The sequence below is a fragment of the Hemicordylus capensis genome, chromosome 1 (genome assembly GCF_027244095.1).
Source record: "Hemicordylus capensis ecotype Gifberg chromosome 1, rHemCap1.1.pri, whole genome shotgun sequence".
In the NCBI taxonomy this organism is placed as follows: Eukaryota; Metazoa; Chordata; class Lepidosauria; order Squamata; family Cordylidae; genus Hemicordylus; species Hemicordylus capensis.
The window spans coordinates 99,432,512-99,452,613 of NC_069657.1; positions in this window are offsets into that span (position 1 = coordinate 99,432,512).

Genomic DNA, 20,102 nt, shown 5'->3' on the forward strand with positions numbered 1-20,102 from the left:
AAGAGTTATTTATATGATTGACATTCTGCTTCAGTGTTTTCACACAAAGGCCCCTCTCTCTCTGTGATATGCAGACACTGCATTCCCCACACATTCTTGCAGCCTACACCACATAGTCAAACAATAGAGAGCCTTCTTTCATTTTCCTGCCTAGTTTCTGTGAACAGGACTCTGTTGACAACAGAGTCTGTTCTCACTCCTGAAGAATTCCAAAAATTGAACAATCTAAGGACAGCCTGTGACTTTCAGGAGACATCTTAAAGCATTCAGTTTTTAAAAGTGTAACTCGGCACCTCTCTCTCTCTTTTGCTTGTTGTCCTTGTTTCAAAGGAAACCTGCAAAAATGCAGTTGCTCTACAAATCAGTCCTCACACTAGAGAGAGCTGTTCTTGACATGGCACCATTAATGACAGCAATAAAATGCAAGTATGCAAGACACTCACTCTCTTTCACTACCACAAATGCATCACCCCCCCCCCCGCCCTCACTCTCTGTATGTATGTGTGGTGAACTTTAATTCTCATGATGGGTGCCAAATTTACAATTCCATGACTTGAGATCTACAAAGAGATCTTGAAGAACTCAGGCAAAGCTTCAAAATAAAATGGAGAGGCCACCTAGAGGGCTGAGAGGGCAGCTTTTTCTCATTGTCCCTTTACTTCATGCTTTCCGTGTCGCCTTGGAGTACCTGTTAGGGCTTGTTCAGCAAAGGCCTATACTGAGGTTTGGAACAGTTAACTACCAAACAATGTTCAGTGACTATGTAGAGACATCCAGAAACTGGTGCGGGCACCATCCTGGTCTGGTGTAGGTGTAACATCAGTTCCATGAAAACCATTGGGAGCTAGCCTAGAGCAGGTATGCTCTCAGACCCTCCCTCCTTCCATCCCTCTCTGGCACAAATTCCCCTGCTTCCTTCTCCTGTTGGCTTTAATAATTTGTTACTATTATCTGTGCCAGCACTAAGGGCCAAATTAGATGTGATGTGTGTTCTAAGGATTTCAGATCTGATGTTAGCTCATAGGTTGGTTAAAATCTGGGAATATGCAGCAAGGAGGCCACTTACACCCCAGGCCATGGCACTATTTTCTATTTAGGAATGTTTCTTACTGAAAAAAATTGATGAAACATGATTATTTCAAAAAAGGCTGGTTCCAGGTTTCAGGGGGCCCTTGGCAAACTGTTCACTGTGGGCCCCATTCTAACAGGATAAGCCCTGTTAAAGTTGCTTCATCACCATCAAATAAATGCTATGCTCACAGAAGTCACCTCAGGGATCAGCAGCAGGTCTTTCAGAGCACCCTGGACTCTTGGCAGTCACCCAGTAATGCTGACCCCAGACCTAGGCCCTGACTTTAAATCAGTTCCAGGCTTTCAGGTGAAATTCGTCCATAACTTAAGTCTGTACAAGAGAACTTGTATGAAGTCCTCAGGAACATTCAGATCACTTCCATAGAGGGTATTAGAATCAGATCCTTCCCAGACATGAGCCTAATCTTGTGGAACAACTTTCCAAAAAAAGCCCTGCCAGTGCACAACAGTGGCAGCATCAGGAATAAAACTGAGGGCGGGGGCGGGGGGACAGTAGGGGCAAAGTGCATCTATGGGTGGGCGAGCTGTGTCCCACGTATTAGAGTTCTGAAACTGAAATGGAGGGTGGGGGACAAGCCACTTGTTGGGGAGGGCACTTACCCACCAATGCAGCCGCCTTCTGAGTAACATGTGAAGGAGAACTCTGGATGTGATGTCATTGGCCCCAGCCTCTTATCTCCTTCCGCCCTAACCATTCCTTATTCCTAATCTCTGATAACTTTTAAAAAGTCGGTTAAAACACACTTGTTCACCCAGGCTTTTAATTAGATTTTAACATCGTAGATTTTAAATCGACGAAAGATTTTAAATGAGGCGATTCTTACGATCACCCAAAAGTGGGCTAAGGGAGCCTAGCCCACTTTGAGGCGATTGTATGCTGCAACAGGAGCTGCGCGGCTCCTGGCAGCTAATCACCCTAAATACCCCTCCCCTAAGATGAGGTTAACGGAGCGAGCGTTCCGTTGACCTCCTCTTTTTGCTCGGGTGTTGCCACAGCACACGGCAACACATGAGTAGACCCCCAACCAGGAGGCTTGCTCGGGAGTCTCTCCAGAATGCCCTGTGCATTCACACGGGGCATTCTGGAACTTCCGGGGCCGTGTGGCCCGATACCCGCAGCCCCCACCGCTTCTGTGACAGTCATGTGAGCGGCTGATCCAGCCACCCAGGGCTGTCGGCTTGATCGTCTGCGGGGAGAGCAGGCTCTCCCCACAAACCCCTTTCTGGTGAGTCTCACTGATTGTGAGACTCGCCTCATAGATTTTAATTTTAATTTTTTAATTTTGTTTTAATTTGTGCTGTTTTACACCCAGGGATGTGAATTTTGGGCAGTAAAGCAAACAATTTTTTATTGTGCTTTTATTATTGACATACATTTAAACATCCTGTTAATAATGTTTGCAATCCACTTTGACTTCCATTCAAAATATGGGGTGCAATACAAATACAATAAATTATCATGCTACTAGTAACTCCGTCAGGTTGTTCACATGACCAATACTGGGGCAGGGAGGGCGGGCAGGGTTGAAGTCAGGGTTCAACCTACCTTCCACCAGATGATCAAGGTTTGAGTCTTTAGTGTGCAGTCTGTGTGCCCACATGATCTGCGCTGTCAGGAGCAACATGGATCATTATCTGCGTGACTCCCGGCAGCGCAGATCAACAGAGGCCGGGACTCGTTTTCCCGACCTCCAGACAAGTGTGGTGACTTGGGGGACTCCCCCTTCAGATGGGCACTCTAGGTGCCCATCTCGGTCTCTCCTCAAGCTGCGTGCGAGGAGAGTCATGATCCCAGCAGCTGGGTTAAGGGAGTACTTGCGCCCTTAACCTCAGCTAAGAACTGGGCTAGGAAGTGGGGTTAGGCTGGCAGCTGTGCTGGGATCTGCATGGATCCTGGCATGCCACACGAGCAACCAAGCCCAGGCTAGGCTGCCCTAGACCTGTGAGAACAGCCTCAGTAATTCATATTGGGGGTTTCTTAAGCCCTTTTCAGATGTTCAGGTAATGGAAACCATGAAATGAATGTATGTGAGGGGATTCAGGATCCTGTTTCCTCTCCCAATCTCCACCCCTCAGATGAAGGTGTGAATCAAGTCTCTGAGTCTTCATGTTGTGTGCACAAAGGCTCTCCGCAAATTTGGGAACTCTGCATGGAAACCAGGAGCAGAGACAGTGGCTATGATCCCAATGTCGCCATCCATGGGTTCACTGAACATTTGAAAAGCGTTTTTGCCTTTGCTTAGTCATTCTACTTTGCAGAGAGGTAATGTGGAGCCTAGCAGTTTGCCATTCTTAAGGAATGCATTTATGGCGTGCAGTGCTCTTTTCAACCCTGCTAAAAGTAGCAGATATTGCAGCTTTATGGTTGGAACGTGCAGGCAGAGATAATCCAAGGAATGTCATCGTTTTTTATTTACCCCGATGTTTCCTTGACACTTTACTTTTCTGGGTGGTTCCAGCATAATCTGGGCCAAAATGCAACATCAATCAAGCCAGCTGCTGACGTAACTGAAAAGAGAAAACAACTGGAAAATGACAATCAAAGGAAGGTGAAAGATCTAGTCCCAGGGCTTCCTTTTTCAGTTGGATAGTTTACGTGAAAGGCGGACAGATAATCTATGCCAGATAGATAACATATGTAGCAAGGCAGGGTGTTTATCCCCTTGGTTTTGTAAACAGCCACACACCCTGGCTTTTATGTTTTGGCTAGAATATACAACTCCGGCTCACCTCCTGAAGTAGCTACAGATCATTATCTAATAATGGAAACTGGATGGGTGATAGCATAGTAGACCATGGGTAAAAAAAGAGAAAGCCTGAGCATATTAATTTACCCCCACCTGCAGACCTCTTCCCTAGTTAAGCACTCTTTTGGGTTTTTCTCATAATAATGTGATGGGAGGTGATAGGAAGTGGCCAGTGTGTCTAGACCCCATAGAATTGTAGAGATTGATGCAAATGCATGTCAGCCATAGCTGGGGTAGAGGCTTTCTAGTCAGGCATAGGGCTGATCTTTTTCTTCAGAAGGATAAACATTGAGTTCTTTCTCATGACCAGTGAGAACGGCTCCAGAGCAGGCTGTGGGGAAGGTGGGTTAGACTAACTTTCCTCGCAGATGACCGCTCCTCTTGTGCTGGGTGCACTCCCCATGCCCATATGACTCCCCGCACACCCAGGCAGTGGGGAGGGTTGGGGCCAGGATGTATTGTCCCAGCCCCCGGAAATACCATAATGCACCATTCAAATGTGCAGTGCGTCATGGGGGTCCTCCTCCCCTCCACAGGCTCCCCGCAGTCTGGCAGCCGTGGCTGCAAGCAGACCCCCATTTTGAGGGGAGGCTACTTAGGCAGGCTTGCTGCCGTCATGCCACCAGGATCTGGCACAATCCTGGCAGTTCAGACATGCATCCAAAACTCCCTTAGCCCAGTTTTGCACATGTGTGGGAATAGCCTCATTGACTGCACCATTGCATCTATGACTGATCTATAAGGTCAGACTGCTTGATGCTTGTAGGCCATACATCATGACCCTCTCTTCCAGGGACTCATTACATGTTAAAACATAAACCTATTATTATCAAAAGTGTGTGTTATACTCTGTAGTCATTTGTGGTGTGCAAAGTGCTTTACAATACACATTCCGTTTAGCCTTGCAAGAACCCTGTGAGTTGGATCATTAATATTTGCATTATGCTTGTGGAGCAGAGGTTGAGAAAGGGGCTGTGCAAATATTTTGGCTTCAAAGGCCTACTTTTTTGTCACTCCTTGGGCGCCATGACACATGACTTCCAAGGTGTCAGGGGGACTTCCTGTGGCTCTGAATTCTTTGAATGGCCCTCACCAGTGCTGCACATAGGACTGCTTTGCATGGAGGTAACGGTTGGGAGTTATTGCCTCCCCACAGAGCCAAGAGCGATGTGCAGATGATTCAGCTTTGGTGCTTTGAAACCAAATCTTTTATGCAGCTTTAGTTTTGCTAGAGTTATTAATTGTGTTATTGTGTTACACAGTTATTACAGTTATTAAACTCACCAATGCCACTTGGTGAGTTTATATTGAGCTAGAAGCATTTTAGATTGTTCTGAATTCAACACTCCATCTGGATTATATTGGCTCTCAAAATTAATGGACTGGTTTGCACGATCAAAGTATCACCAAAAGTCAGGCAGAAGAGGGAGAGGGAGGAGGAGGAGGAGGCATGCATACTCCCAATATTCAGTCATCTGAGCAGTGAAAATCTCAGGCAGGGGACTGGGAAGTGATTTTGTGTAAGGCACAATTGTAGTTGGTCCACCCTAGATCAAATCTAAGATCACTGATGTCAGCTGCCTGTGCTGACCAACTACAGTTGATCCCTCACAGACATCACTTCCTGGTTCTCCGCCCAACATTTTCACTGCCAGACGTGAGCTCCTCTTCCTCCTTCTCCACCTGACTTTCAATGGCACTTTGTTGTCATCTAGACATTCACCTGGAATGTCACGTAACGTCATCAGGCTTCAGTACTCATGACAACTCTGTGACCTCCATTTATTGTAATTAAATTATTTTTGACCCATAATTGGCACAACATATAAGACAAATAGCCTGTCAGATAGCATGATAGCTGTCCTTGAGTCCAACATGAAATGGATAACCTTCTGCAAAGGGACCTGACCCATCATGTTGTCATGCTTCAGTCCAAACCGTGTTAATGCCCCTCATCCCTGCATATAATTAGATGAAATAAAATCATGTTATCTGAAATAATCATTATAAATTACAAATGCATTTATTCCCTTTTAAGGACCGAGCCTCTTCAGTGCACCAGATGAGACTTTTCTCACAGATACTATTTAGCTTTTCCTGAGGCCTAATGAATTACTTTAAATCACAGGCCTCATATATTGATTAGCCTCATTCAGCCAAATCTAGGCTTAACAACCTATCCTGGTCTATAATTTATTTCTGATAATATTCCTAATAAAGAGCTGCAATTAATCCACATTGAAGAACAAAAATCAATTAATACAGATTTGTTTCACAAATAAATAAATCCTTCTGACCTGATGCTTAGGCCAAAATTTGTTACTGAACAGAAGAGAGAGAGAGAAGTATTGATTTCACCCGATTTCTAAAACAAACAGTGCCATACTAAGAACACAGAAGACAGAAGAGGCTTATCAGTCAGAGAATAGTATGATGGTATATATCCCATTTTCAGTCTTTCCCTCTTTTATTCTTCATTATCCTTTTATGTGTAAAGTACAGCTTTACAGTTTCAGACTACCATCTATTTCAGAACACCATCCCACTCACTGTTATTTCTTTTATAAGGAACTTTTTTATACATGCACCTCCCCGCCTCCAGCTCAATGTGTTTTGGAAATGCCTAACAACATGCTTCTTATCATTTTAAATTATGACCTGATTCTAGAAATGGAACCCTCTTTTAGCTTCATCTACATGGGAAAGGATAACTTTCCCACTAAATTTTATTCTGGTATACAAAACAAAATGAAGACTCTCGTCTGTGCTCGGCAGCAACTCCCTTTCTTGTTTTTAAGTTGTATTATATTTCTAAATATTGTCCTGTCTGTGCAGATGCACAGATGGTATCTATCTTAATTTCTTCCAAATGAAAAATACCTATGTTGTTCTAATGAAGGCCCCTTTGCAGGAAGTACCACATAAACAGAATAAGCTGGGGTTTTGCAGTTTGTGAAGGAAAATGTTATCCCCATTACAGAAATAAGACAACAATATGCCATTGTCTTTTCACAATCCCCACTGTAAACAGTTTATAACATTTATTCTTATGCATGCTCTACAACTGCATTAATGCATCACTCACCAGCTGTTATTCTGGCTGCCCCCATAATAGAAACTGTGTATTTTCCCACTGTAGCAATGACTATTCTTAACATACACTGGCCTCAACTAGCTAAAAATACTAGTGTCCAGTTGCTTGTGGGAAAGTTGTGCTGCAGCTATTTCTATTAAAAGTTAAACACTGGACTCTTACACAGTTTCTCATGTCGAACTTGCTACTCATTCTTTCTTCTCTTGCTGTTACCAGTACTTAAGTGTCGTATGTGGCACATGCTAAGGAAATAACAGTCTAATTCGCATTAATGCTTATAATAATATATGAATGATTAGATCTAAGATTAGTATGAAGGAGTACAGTTTTAAAATGAGTCATGGTAACATTACAGAAAGACTAAAGGCCATGGATTACTGGCAGGTTGTAGACTGAGATAGAAAATGATATAGCAGGGTGTTAACACTTGCCAAGGGCCTCTTGCCATAAAGACAAAAAATGATTATGCTTGAAAAGTAGACAATTGCTTGCCTGAAGCAGGCCTTATTTATGGAGCTGCTCAGTTTGTCCCATCCAAAAGCAAATGTCAGTTTAAACCTCAAAGAAAAAGCATATTTGTTTCTGACACATTCCCTGATCCAAGGACAACCCACATGCAGAAGCAGCCATCCCTTCATATAGTGGATGCTGATGGGGATGCAGATCAGAATATAGGCCACTGTCTGTATCATAATGTGCAGGCAGGCACGATTAAAGTGAGTATTTTGGATGCACATGGGATGTGCATCCTCCATATGCAGGGCCAGCAGTTTTACATTGAGAGGAGGTACCATTGAGTCACACTTCCTCTTGTTGCCCATCTGGGAAATGTATGAAAGGACAACTTGTACATCTGCCCCATTGTAAGATTTGTAAGATGTGTGAGTGGTACTTGTATTGGGAGCAGCAGATACCATCAGTGAGAGGATGGGCGAATCCCCCTTTCAATTGTTAACAGCAAAAAAGTCCAAAGCACATTCCATGTGGCACTTTCCCTTTTATGACATTTTTGTGGCAGTTGGAGACATGTGGCTGCCACCAAAATGTTATTTTCATCTCCCAAGATATGTTGTAGGGCAGAGTTTCTGACAAGGTGGGACATGTTGCACTACATGAAGCAGCATGAGGATGCTTGGGTGAGGGGCGGGCAGGCGATGTCAGATTGGGCTGTGTAAGCTAGACCTGCCCTCATACTGGTCACCTTCAATACAGATTTCCACCCATCCACTCTCCCATTTGTTTGTGGGTGGAAGCTGGTTACCTGCAGAGGCTGCAGAGAGATTTTGATCCTCATATTGATTGGTTTGTGGTGAGGATTTGTTTTTCCTACACACCACAGTGATGTATTTTTGTTTATTGGGCATGCTGACCTTTACTACCTGGTTTTCTCACTGCCAAAGCAGTATGTGAGTATAGAAACAGGGGTATCACCAGATGATCTTCACTGGTGAGCAATTGTTATAGTGAAGCAGGTGGTCATCATGGAACAGTCCCTTGGGGCTTGGGGCTTAGAGGTCTCTGAGAATGGACTTGCCTTCTTTGTCCACTTAGAGGTGGTGGAGGTGGGTTGTGACAAAGGCCGACCTCCCTTGCCACAGCCTACTGTTCAACCTGAAGAGCAGCTAGCAGCAATAGCACTTGCATTTATATACCGCTCTATAGCCGGAGCTCTCTAAGCGGTTTACAATGATTTTAGCATATTGCCCCCAACATTCTGGGTACTCATTTTACCGACCTCGGAAGGATGGAAGGCTGAGTCAACCTTGAGCCCCTGGTCAGGATCGAACTTGTAACCTTCTGGTTACAGGGCGGCAGTTTTACCACTGCGCCACCAGGGGCTCTGGTGGAGCAGCAGACAAATGATTGTTGCTTTTCTTGGGCTCAGTTTGCTTGCCCACAAAAGTGGGAGGCAATAATTGTGGGGCAGTTTCTGCCTCAGCATAGAACTGTACCTACACTAGGATGTGCACAAAATTGGAAAACCTGGTTCGGCTCAAATTGAACTGGACTTGCGTTCAACTGAGTCCATTCCAGTTTTGTGCACACTCAAACCAGGCCTGGTTTGGTTCGAACTGAGCCCAGTTCAGGTAGGCTCGAAGCTCTACAGCTAAAGGAGAATGGGGGACCAGGGGTCTTAGCTAAAGCGAGTTACGGTGGAGTGGAGTGATTTTTTTACCTTCAAGGTGCAGATAGCTGCAGCGGAGCCCTCAAGAGTGGGTAGGGGTGGAGGCAGGCGCTATCCCCACCGGAGCAGGTCACTCATTTCAGGCCCATTTCAGGCCTCTGTGTGTGCATGGTCAATAACATGGCCTTCACACATGGACAGAGGTTGTTTGCGTGACCACATAACTGTGTGGTCATGCAAATGGCCTCTGGGCACGCATGGAGGCCAGTTTATTGACCTCCGCACACATGCAGAGGCCCAACGCAGGCCTGAACCAGCCCTGCCTGCTCCGGTGCGGGTGGTGGGAACTGCTGCCCCCTGCTCACCCCTGAGGCTGGCAGTGGTCACTCACTCCCCTCCTGCAGTAATTAGCTTTAGCTAAGCCCCTTGGATACAGGACAGGAAGCCACAGTCCAGCCGGAACATGGTAAAACAGACTGGTTCCAGATTGGCAAAGGAGAAAGACAAGGCTGTATACTTTCTCCATATTTATTCAATTTATATGCTGAACATATACTGAGAGAAGCTGGATTGGAAGAAGATGAGTGTGGTTTTAAAGTTGGAGGAAGAAACATCAATAACTTGCACTATGCTGATGAGACCACTCTGATAGCTCTGATGTGGATGATCTGCAAGCTCTAGTAGTGAAAGTCAAGGAGCACAGTGAAAAAATGGGATACGACTAAATGTAAAGACTAAACTAATGACAATGGGTACAGCAACCAGCCTCAGAATTGATAATGATAATGGTGGACAGCTTCTGCCTTTTAGGATTGACTATCAACGGTAAAGGATCTAGCAGCCAAGAAATACGCCGCAAACTAGCACTTAGTAGGGTTGCAATGAAGGCCTTGGGAAGGATATTTGGGTGCCATGACTCTACCGTGTCTTTATATACAAAAATTAGAATCATTCTGACAATAGTTTTTCCTGTGACACTCTACGGATGCGATAGCTGGACTCTGAAGAAGCAGAATAGAAAAAGTATTGATGCTTTTGAACTTTGGTGCTGGAGAAAATGTTTGAGGATACCATGGACAGCCAGGAAAAACAAACAAATAGATCACAGAACAAATCAATCCAGAATTTTCACTCGAGGCACAAATGACCAGGCTCAAACTATCATGCTTTGGACACATTATGCAAAAACCCAGCTCCCTTGAGAAGTCCATAATGCTGGGGAAAGTTGAAGGAAAGAGAAGAAGAGGATGACCAGCAGCAAGGTGGATGGACTCGATTACGACATCAATGAATGCACCACTGAGAGACCTTAAAGGCCAAGCTGAAGACAGATCATCCTGGAGATAATCTATCTATGTGGTTGCTAAGAGTCGACACTGACTTGATGGCACTTAATCAATCAATCAAGCAAGCAAGCAAGCAGATCATGGCAACTGAGATTACTCCTGTGTAGGGGAAATATAGCATTTGAAGCAACTGGTAGAGTAACTTTTCTAAATAGCAATAGCACTTACATTTATATACTGCTTTATAGCCGGAGCTCTCTAAGCGGTTTACAATGATTTAGCATATTGCCCCCAACATTCTGGGTACTCATTTTACCGACCTCGGAAGGATGGAAGGCTGAGTCAACCTTGAGCCCCTGGTCAGGATCGAACTTGTAACCTTCTGGTTAAGGGAAAAGGACTTCTGTTTCTTTAAGAATATTCAGCAAGTACAGCTTTTCCCCTTTGAGCCAAATGACTGGAAGGCGAGCTGGCTCAAAGTCGAGCCAGTAGTCAGTTAACTCTACTAGATTAACTGATATTGCAGATAAAGAGCTTGTTCTCATGACCATGTGGGGGGGGGGGTTGGAGGGAGGCACACTCCTGCCTCATGCCTCCCAGATGACTGACTCAGGGATCCACATGGAAGCAGCAGTTCTACACCTACACCTTCTATTGATTGATTGATTGTTGAATTTATATACCGCCTTTCATTAAAAACAACCCCAAGGCGGTTTACAAAAGTTAGAAAACATACCGTAAAAATGACAATTAAAATATTAAGCTAAAAATATAAAACAAATCTAATTTAAAAACTATAAAATACAAGCAAAAAACTATAAATGAGTAAAAACACATAGAAGCAGCAGTAGAAACAGTTATGTAAAAGCCTGGGTAAAAAGCCAAGATTTAAGAAACTTTCTAAAAACTGTGATGGAGTCCGAGGAGCGAATGGCCACTGGGAGAGCATTCCAAAGTCTGGGGGCAGCAGACTTTGTTTAGTAATGCAAAATTGTCATGTGACGTTGTGGTGTGAGTTTCCCCACCGTGCCAAGGGATGCCCATTAAGTGGTGTGAGGGTGGAGAAACTCACAATGCAATGATGTCCCATCGTGCATTTTGGGGCAGAGGATGAGGTGGCAGCTTCCAGTGGCAATGTGTAGCTCCAGCCTAAGTAATGCAGACCATTAGCTCCCAGTAAGACTGATTTGGAGTCAGTCATGTGTGTTCATTCTGCACATCTTTTTGTCTAGAATGAATTGTAGGAATAATTGCATTCCTTGAAATATAATGTGCAGAAAGCGAGGAAGGGAGAGATGAGGCTCTGAGGCAGGGATAAATGTGGTTTTTCTGGATGGTTTTTATGGCATCCCTGTGTCAATTGGGTATACAGCCTGCTTCCCTAAAAAACCCACTTTGGTTAGAAGTTTGTCTCACTATGACAACTAATATAAAGCTTATGCTACAATGATAGTCTTGAACAAGATCCTTGGTTGTTTTTGCTGCAACAGGCACGGCTATTTCCTGGAAGCTTGCAGGAGATGATTGGGCAAATATATACCATCTCTCTCAAGTCAGCACTCAGGAAGAAAGGAGGAATGGAAAGTGATTCATCTGCATTTGGGAGGCACACATTGCTACCCTGACACTGCATCTCTTCTGTCTCCTTTAGACATTTCACATTTGTAAAATGTATCCTCTTGCTGTTACCGTTTCACATTGGCTAATGAACATATTTGTCTCAGATATTCAGACAGTGTATTGGGAAATGTGGGTAATGCTGATCTCCTGCTCATAGTTCTTTATTATAACTGCTGCTAGAACTTGTGCTCATGTTAGCAGAAGGCATCTTTTCCACCTGGTTTTGAGCCACTTATGCCTGGTGAGTTTGTTGCACCTTGCTTTGATGCATTCGACATGGCAAATAGAAGACCTGAAGAGGTACAATCATGTGGCATTAGAGTAATGTTTTGTGTCTGAATCTTTTCAAAGCTTTATTTCAATGAAGTATGTCAATGGTGTACATTTGTCACAAACACAATTGGTATTTTCTTCTATCAGCCTTTGTTTTCAAAATGTTTTATCTCTATTGCCAAATTTTAATAGTCTGATTTCTTTTCATCCTCTGTGTAGCAACGTCTCCTATTGTTGTATGTTTATTCCATTTGCCTTCTGGGATAACAACCAAGGTTCCTTTGTTCTATTCATATCATTTACCAAATATCTAAATAAATCTAATATTTTTACAGCAAAACTCAAATGGTGCAGATCAAGATAGCTGAGTTGTCTTATGTAGACACCAGTCGATGAAAAAATTGGCTGAATGCTTATTTGTACTTGGCATATCATTAAGCATCCTTTATTGTGCATTTTCAAAGCTTCTCCGGCTCTGTTGGAGTTGTAAGATAGGGGTGTGCACAAAACCAGCTGGCCTGGTTCAGTTCAAGTCTGAACCGGACTCGAACCAGACCAGGCCAGTTTGGTTTTGCACCCCCTTGAACTCTCTCAGTTCAGTTTGGGGAGTGTTCGTGATTTTTTTTAAAAAGTTTTTTTAGATCAACTTACCCCCTCTGGGGGGCTTATCCGAAGCAGCGGGGGAGGGGTGTCTCCAGAGGTTCTTCCTCCCCCACTGGCCTCCATTACTGCCAACATTGCTTGGTTTGGGTGGTCTTCAGCCTGTTCTGGACCTGCCCTCCATTGTGGTGACCATTTTGGAGGCTGCCACACATGCCCAAGGGGCCTCTGCATGGCCAGGTCATGACTAAATTACATTAATAAATTGTATTATTATCATATTGAGATGGAGGTTTGGGGCAGTCCACAAATTTGAAAAATAAATAAATATATACATACATACATACATAACATCGTAAGCTGCTTTGAGTAGCAGTGTGTTGGAGGGGTGGAACAGAAATATTTTAAACAAACAAATACAGTGGTATCATGTAAACATGCATAGTCTGGGACTACATAAATCATGTCTAGGCCTTCTACAAAGAAGCATATATGACACCAACTAATGCTATATTCGCACAATTCTGACTGAAAACAAATAATGCAAGTTCTTAGCCTAATTCAGATGTTAGGAAAAAGAGATGCTGTACTCACATACATCTAAACAGGGTGAGAAGTCCCCACCCCTGCCCCCATCACATATCCCCAGAGCCCACCTCTCACACCTACAGCAGTGTTCGAAGAGGCGAACGCCGCTCCCGTGAAGGCGGGTGCTTCTGTGATCAGGAGGCTGGGGCAGCTGTAAACATGAGCGGTGGGCTCTGGGGGTGCGTGACTGGGCCAGGGCAGGACTTCCAGCCCCATTTGAGACAATGAACGCAGGTACAGTGTCTCTTTTTCATAATGTTCGGATTCGGTTATTATTATTTGCTTAACATCACTTATGTTCACAGTCCATTCCAGCATAACAACAACAAACAGGTCCTTGTTTCGGAGAGCTTACAACTTTTACATCTGAAATGGGAGGCAACAGAAGGAAGGGAGAAAGAGGGTATATGGAGGTTAGAATATGCTTCGCTCCTGAGTAGCACCACTTGGTTTATTGCCTCTCATGCAGATATTATTGTCCTTTGCTTTGCATATGTCTGACATGTCTGACAGTCTGACATGTGCATGGCTGTGGGCACAGAGGCATGGTTGTTATGTTTTGTTTTGTTTTTAAGACCCTTGCAGCTGGCAAAACTCACTTGTGTACACAAAGTGCACAGAACCTGTGGATAATCGTGGCTTGGAAATAATCCAGCTTGCTGACTCATAGGTCAGAGACACTACTGCGGCAAATGATGGACTAGCGTCAATAAGTCTGACAAACAATTTTCATGCCATTTGGGACAATGATCAATTGCATGTTTGAACATTGTGGTAAAGGGGTAAAGGGATAGATTAGGCTCGCACATTCCAACCCATGCAATGTGTACTTGCTGTGTTTGCCAAATTTAGTCTAATTAACAGGCTTTGGATTTAGTTAGTGTACCATAACATTACAATTATTCCTTACCCATTAATTAATATGGCAACTCTAGAAAACTCACTCCAAGCCTCAGCACTGTGTTATTGCTACAGCATGGGGTTATTGTCCCTTCTTCCAGCTATCCTAGACCTACCCTTATCATAGAGTTTTTGCCAGAAGGTCAGCAACTCCTTAGACTTGAATGATTGGAATTTTTTTTTCTAAACTGAAATGTGGTCTCTGTGATGCAATCTCTTATCTAAACCTCCTTGTTATTCAAACTGACTGCAGGTCTCCATGTCATTGTAATCTTGTGTAATAAATAGCATTGCTAGATGATCTCAGTTGCCCTCAGGTCACTGGGGATGGCAAATTTGTAATGTATGTAAAGGGATAATGAAGAAAAAGTTTCTTTCAAATTGTGGGAAGGGAGAAAGGAATTGTTTGATTACATGTGGTCAATTAAAGCCTGATGCAAGCACAGTGTGTTCAGATGCTCATAAATAATGTAATAATGTAAATAATAATAAATGGAATCACCATACCATTGGATAGTGAGTATAGCTTGAATGAAGAGCAAATGTCATTGTACTACTTGTTTGTTTAGTGGGTTCCAAGGGAGTACTCACTGAGGTCATCCACACAATCAAAGAAGCTATTCTCACGACCAGGGGAAATTGCGCTAAGGTAGCCTAACCCGATTTCCCCTGGTCATCTGCTGCCACTGGAACTGCGCGGCTCCTGTCAGCAAACCTCAAAAACGACCCTTCCCCTTAAACAAGGTTAGCAGAGTGAACACTCTGCTACCCCCATTTTGTTGATCATGTGCTGCTGCAGCATGGCTCCACACCACGGCAACACAAGAGCAGACCCCTGCCGGGGGAGGCTGAAATAAGCCTCCTGGCCCCAGGGGTCTCACCAGAATGCTCCGTGCACTCCTGCCAGGCAACCTGGAACTTCTGGGGATCAGCTGGGCCCGATCCCTGCTGCCCCTGCTGGCTCCGTGACAGAGCCGGCATTCATGTGGGCAGCCAATCCGGCTGCCCAGGGATGGCTCCCTGCACTACCCTGAACAGTGCTTCACACCAACTGTGTGAAGTGCTTCAAAAAACGGTGTTCTACCCCGGTAGCTGGGTAGCTTTCCCTCCTATCTTGCTTCCACACAATCACTTCTACCCAGATTTTCCTCTTACCTTGCTTCCAACAACCAAAAACTGGCAGCACAGACAGCTCCCAAACTAGGGTAGAACACGGGTTTTTGATTGTTTGAATGACCCCAATCAGTCTGTACAGCCCCTGCATATTCTGCTAATCTTGGCCAGCACCATCCGCCAAAGAGGGGGATTCTTAAAACAGCATCTCTTTATTGAAACTAAGCACAAAAATGAAGGTAATACATAGCACAACTTCCAGGCGCAGAAAACACACTCCAGATGGCTGCTAACCATGCCCACAGACAGAGTAGCAAGAGGGAACCTGGGTAACAGCATTCCAGTCTTCTTAAAGGTATATAACACACATGCCACAGCCATTTCTTGAAAAAGCCATCTAGTGATGAGTTAGCATACTCCCCTTCCCCTACCCAATTTCCAACCATGTTTGTAAATGTTTAAATTAATTTTTAGTTCCTCTTCTTTGGAATGCATATTGTATAATCCCAGGACAGGGACATCCTTATCGCCATATTTTGTTTTTTAAAACAATGAGCATAAGCAAGACTATCACATACAGTAGTTCCCCACATTTTATGGGAAACATTTGTTTCATTTCATTGCAATTTTTATATCTGTTACAATTCTGTGGAGCTGTTTTCTCCCTTTTTGTGGCACTGGATAGATGTCTATCCAGGGACCAAGATCAGCAAGGCTAACCCCTTCCTATGACAAGTGGCACTACTATTGGGATTGAAGTGGTGCAGCTGCCAACAGCCCCTATTTACCAGATTTTCTCATCCTAATTATCTAGTATGCCTCTGTGCTAAAACATTGTCTGCATTTTGTCTCCTGCCTGCAACCTTGGAGAAGCTGCTGCCAGTCTGTGTAGACAATACTGAGCTAGATGGACCAATGGTCTGACTCAGTATATGGCAGCTTCTTATGTTCCTATGGCCTTTCATGGCATTTTTGAATGGTGTTTTTAAAAATTAAATGCCTGATAATACACTAGCATCACAGGCAGCACTAGAGGGATGACATGAATTCTGTCTTCCCCCAAACAAGTAGCTCACTCCCTGCTGCCCTCCCAATGCTGGAAAGTCACTTTTGACATTCTCAGAGTGCTTTTCTTCATTATCTGTCTAGCTGTCTATTTATAAAAAGCTCAAAGGCAACCTTTTCATGAGATAGTGTGAGGCAGTCACCTCAGACACAGGTGCAAAAAAGGTGTGAGGCACCCCCACAGCTAGGTTTGCTCCAGGGGGCAAGAGCCCTCCAGGCAAGTGTTTTGTCTTTCACCTGCCCCCCCCATTTTGCTTTAGAACTCTAATATGTGGGATGTAGCTTGCCCAACCTTAAATGCAGGAGTGTAGCAAGGTTGGAGTGGGCCCAGAGACAAGATTTTAAAATGGTCCCCCCTCACTGAAGCTCAGCTCATGAAGTAAAGAAATCTTAAATGAGGCTGAATAGTGGTAACAAAAAGCATAGTAAAATGTGTGTATGTATGTGTGTGTGTGTGTGTGTGTGTGTGTGTGTGTATATGTGTGTGTGTGTGTGTGTATATATATATATATCTCCTATGTGCCACAATAGAACATCATCCTAAATTCTTTTTAAAGGTTTTGTAAATTGTGGATGATGCAAGTCATTTAATGGTATTAGAGAAAGACATGCTGTTCTGGTAGCTCCAGGTCTTAACACTCACGTCAATTTTGGAGGATGAATACAACTGAAGGAAGCCTGGGCGGATGCGTGGCTGAGGGAGTCAGTCATGGAGCTTGCCTCTGGGCCCCCCCAAGGCAGTGGGCCCCCAGACAACTGTCTCCCCTTGCCCTATTATAGTTATGCCCCTGCAATGCATGTTGCCCCTTCTGAGCAACCCCTCAGTTTTTTTCCTAGTGCCAACACCGCCCCCCTTTCCCAGACTTCTCTGCTGCCATTGCCCTTTCATACCACATGGGGCATGCTGTTAATTCTCCCCTCCTTGCCTCATTATGGTGTCCCTCTCCACTTGCCATGAGCTAGGAATGCTCCTGCTGCCACTGTCTGGCTTGCTGGCATATTCTGGATGCACTTGCATGCCGCTTCTGCTGTGTCCCCTCAGCAGCATGGCCTGAGAACACTGAGCACTTGCCCACAGAAGGATATGGTCCTTTGCCTCAGGCAGCAACATGTCTTAGACTGCCTCAATAATATAAAGTACATGGATATAAAGTACAAAGAGCAGTTCTCCATTAGTTAACTTCTATTTATATTTAGGATGGAAGCATTAATGTGAAATACACGGTTAGTTCTCTTTCAGAGATCTAGCATATAGGACCAATTTCACATATGCTCAGAAATGTTCTTTACCACTTCTGTGTCTCCTCAATATTTTTTCCCTGGTGCCACCACTGACTAGCTTCTCTTCCATCATCTGCATAACTGGCAATCAGTATAGTAAATGGTGCTGAATGTGGCTGAGTTACACCTATTCTATAATAGGTGCAACCAGATCCATTGTGGGATTACAAGGCTATTGTCATGCGCAGCCTAACCCAGGCTAGGTAAGCCACGCCTGGGTTAGGTTGCACATGAGAACTGCTGGGATTGGGCCTGATCCTAGCAGAGCAACACTGCCTAGCCCAGCTTTTTAGCCTAGCCATTAGCCTGGGTTAATGATGCCAGTGCATCGTTAACCCAGGCTCTGGGATCGTGTGATTCCTCAGGCTATGTTTAGCCCAAGGAGACACAGAAATGGGCACCTAGAGTGCCCGTCTCCTGGGGGAATCCCCAAATGCACCGTGCTCAGCGCACAGTACATTGTAGGATACCTGGAGGCCGGGACACATCATCCGGGCCTCTGGATTTCTGCACTGCATGGTGCAGTGGTGAATCGTCTGGGAGCATGGTTCATGCTCCATCAACCTTCCATGGTTCATCTAGGGGGAAGGTAAGCTTTGTGTAGCCTTTCCTCCTGCCCACCCACTCCCCCACCTGCCTGGTCATGTGAATGGCTCTTACATTTCCTTTAGTTTTTTTAAAAAGTCAGTTAATTAACATGCTTGTTTCAGAAACCACTGCAGAGTAAACTAATACAAAGCAGTGGAAAAAGCAGTTGGAAAAGAACCTTAAGCAATGAGTTAGTTGTGGGGAGAGGGGAGGAAATCATTTAGGCCATGTTTTTAATAACAGAACAGGGATAACTATATACAACTGCCCCACTTTCATCATGGAGGTTAGCTCTATCATGGCTATTAATAAGGATGGCTATGTGGAACCTCCATGTTCAAAGACAGTCTGTCACTGAATAGTGGTTACTGGGGAACCGGGTCAGTGTCAGGAACTGGAGAGCTCTTGGAAACACACTGTGAGGCTCTACACACGATCGGTGTGTAGAGCCTTACCGACCTCTGTGGGGAGAGCGCCCACTCTCCCCGCAGACAAGCAGGGAGCCATCCCTGGGTGGCCAGATCAGCCGGCCACATGACTACTGGCTCCGTCACGGAGCTGGTAGGGTGGCAGGGATTGGGGTCTGCCTGGCCCCCAAAAGTCCCAGGATGCCCCGCATGAGCACGTGGGGCATCCTGGTGAGACCCCCGAGGCCAGGAGGCTTGTTGGAGCCTCCCCGTCGTGGGTCTTCTCATGAATTGCCAGGCCACAGAGACATGCTGCAACATCTCACGACCAAAAAAATCAAGTTAATTTAATCAAGTGCTTGCTCCGTTAACCTGATTTAAGGGGAGGGGGAATTAGGTGGGCTAGCCACTGTGGAACCACCAGGTGAGCCTGCGAGCCCAGCGGTTCTCACAATCCTCAGAAACTGGGCTGGGATCCCTTAGGCCGATTTCTGTGGGTCGTGGGAATAGCTTCTGTGTTTCCATAACCTTCATTAGACACTCAGTTAGCATTTTTTTATATATAAGATGTGTCTCAGTCCTTTTTTTCCATTATGTTCTCAAAACAACCCTGTAAATTAGGTCTAAGGCTGTGATTCCAGATTGGGAGTGACAGTGGAGAGATATGCTTATGTAAATTTGTAGCTGAATAGGATGATCGAGGATCTGAATTCAGGTTTGACTCCATCATCATCCTCTTTATTTGTTTTCACACTGCTTCTTGTTTAACTTAGCAAAAGAAAGACGGCTACACCAATAAACACCACAGGCAAAAGTATTGAGGTGCAATCGTAATTTAATAAATGCTCCCCAGTGTGTTTCCAAGACCTTTGATTTTTTGCTTAGAGTCACAGGTGAATATACTGCGCAAGGGAACACGGGTGGCTCGAGCACTGTGGCTCAAACCAGTTTGTCCATCCCTGCTAACTGGTCACAGGGGCACTTTTAAAAGCAGTGGTTCTCTTACATTTAGCTGGAGGAGAGCAGAAGTTCCTGTACAGCTCAGCATAGCATCCCTCCAAATGGCGGTTGCTGGTGTCTCCCTTTTGCTTGGTTTAGAGGCCAGGTCTGCTCAGCGTTGGGCCCCCCAGCTGTTTTTGGACTACAGCTCCATAATCCCCAGCTACAGTGGCCAATAGCCAGGGATTATGGGAATTGTAGGCCAAAATCTGCAGGAGGGTCAAAGTTGAGCAGGCCTGGTTTAGACTGTGAGACCCTTTGGGACAGGGAACCATTTTCTCATTTCTTTTACTATATACATAATTTTGATATCTGTTTTGTTGA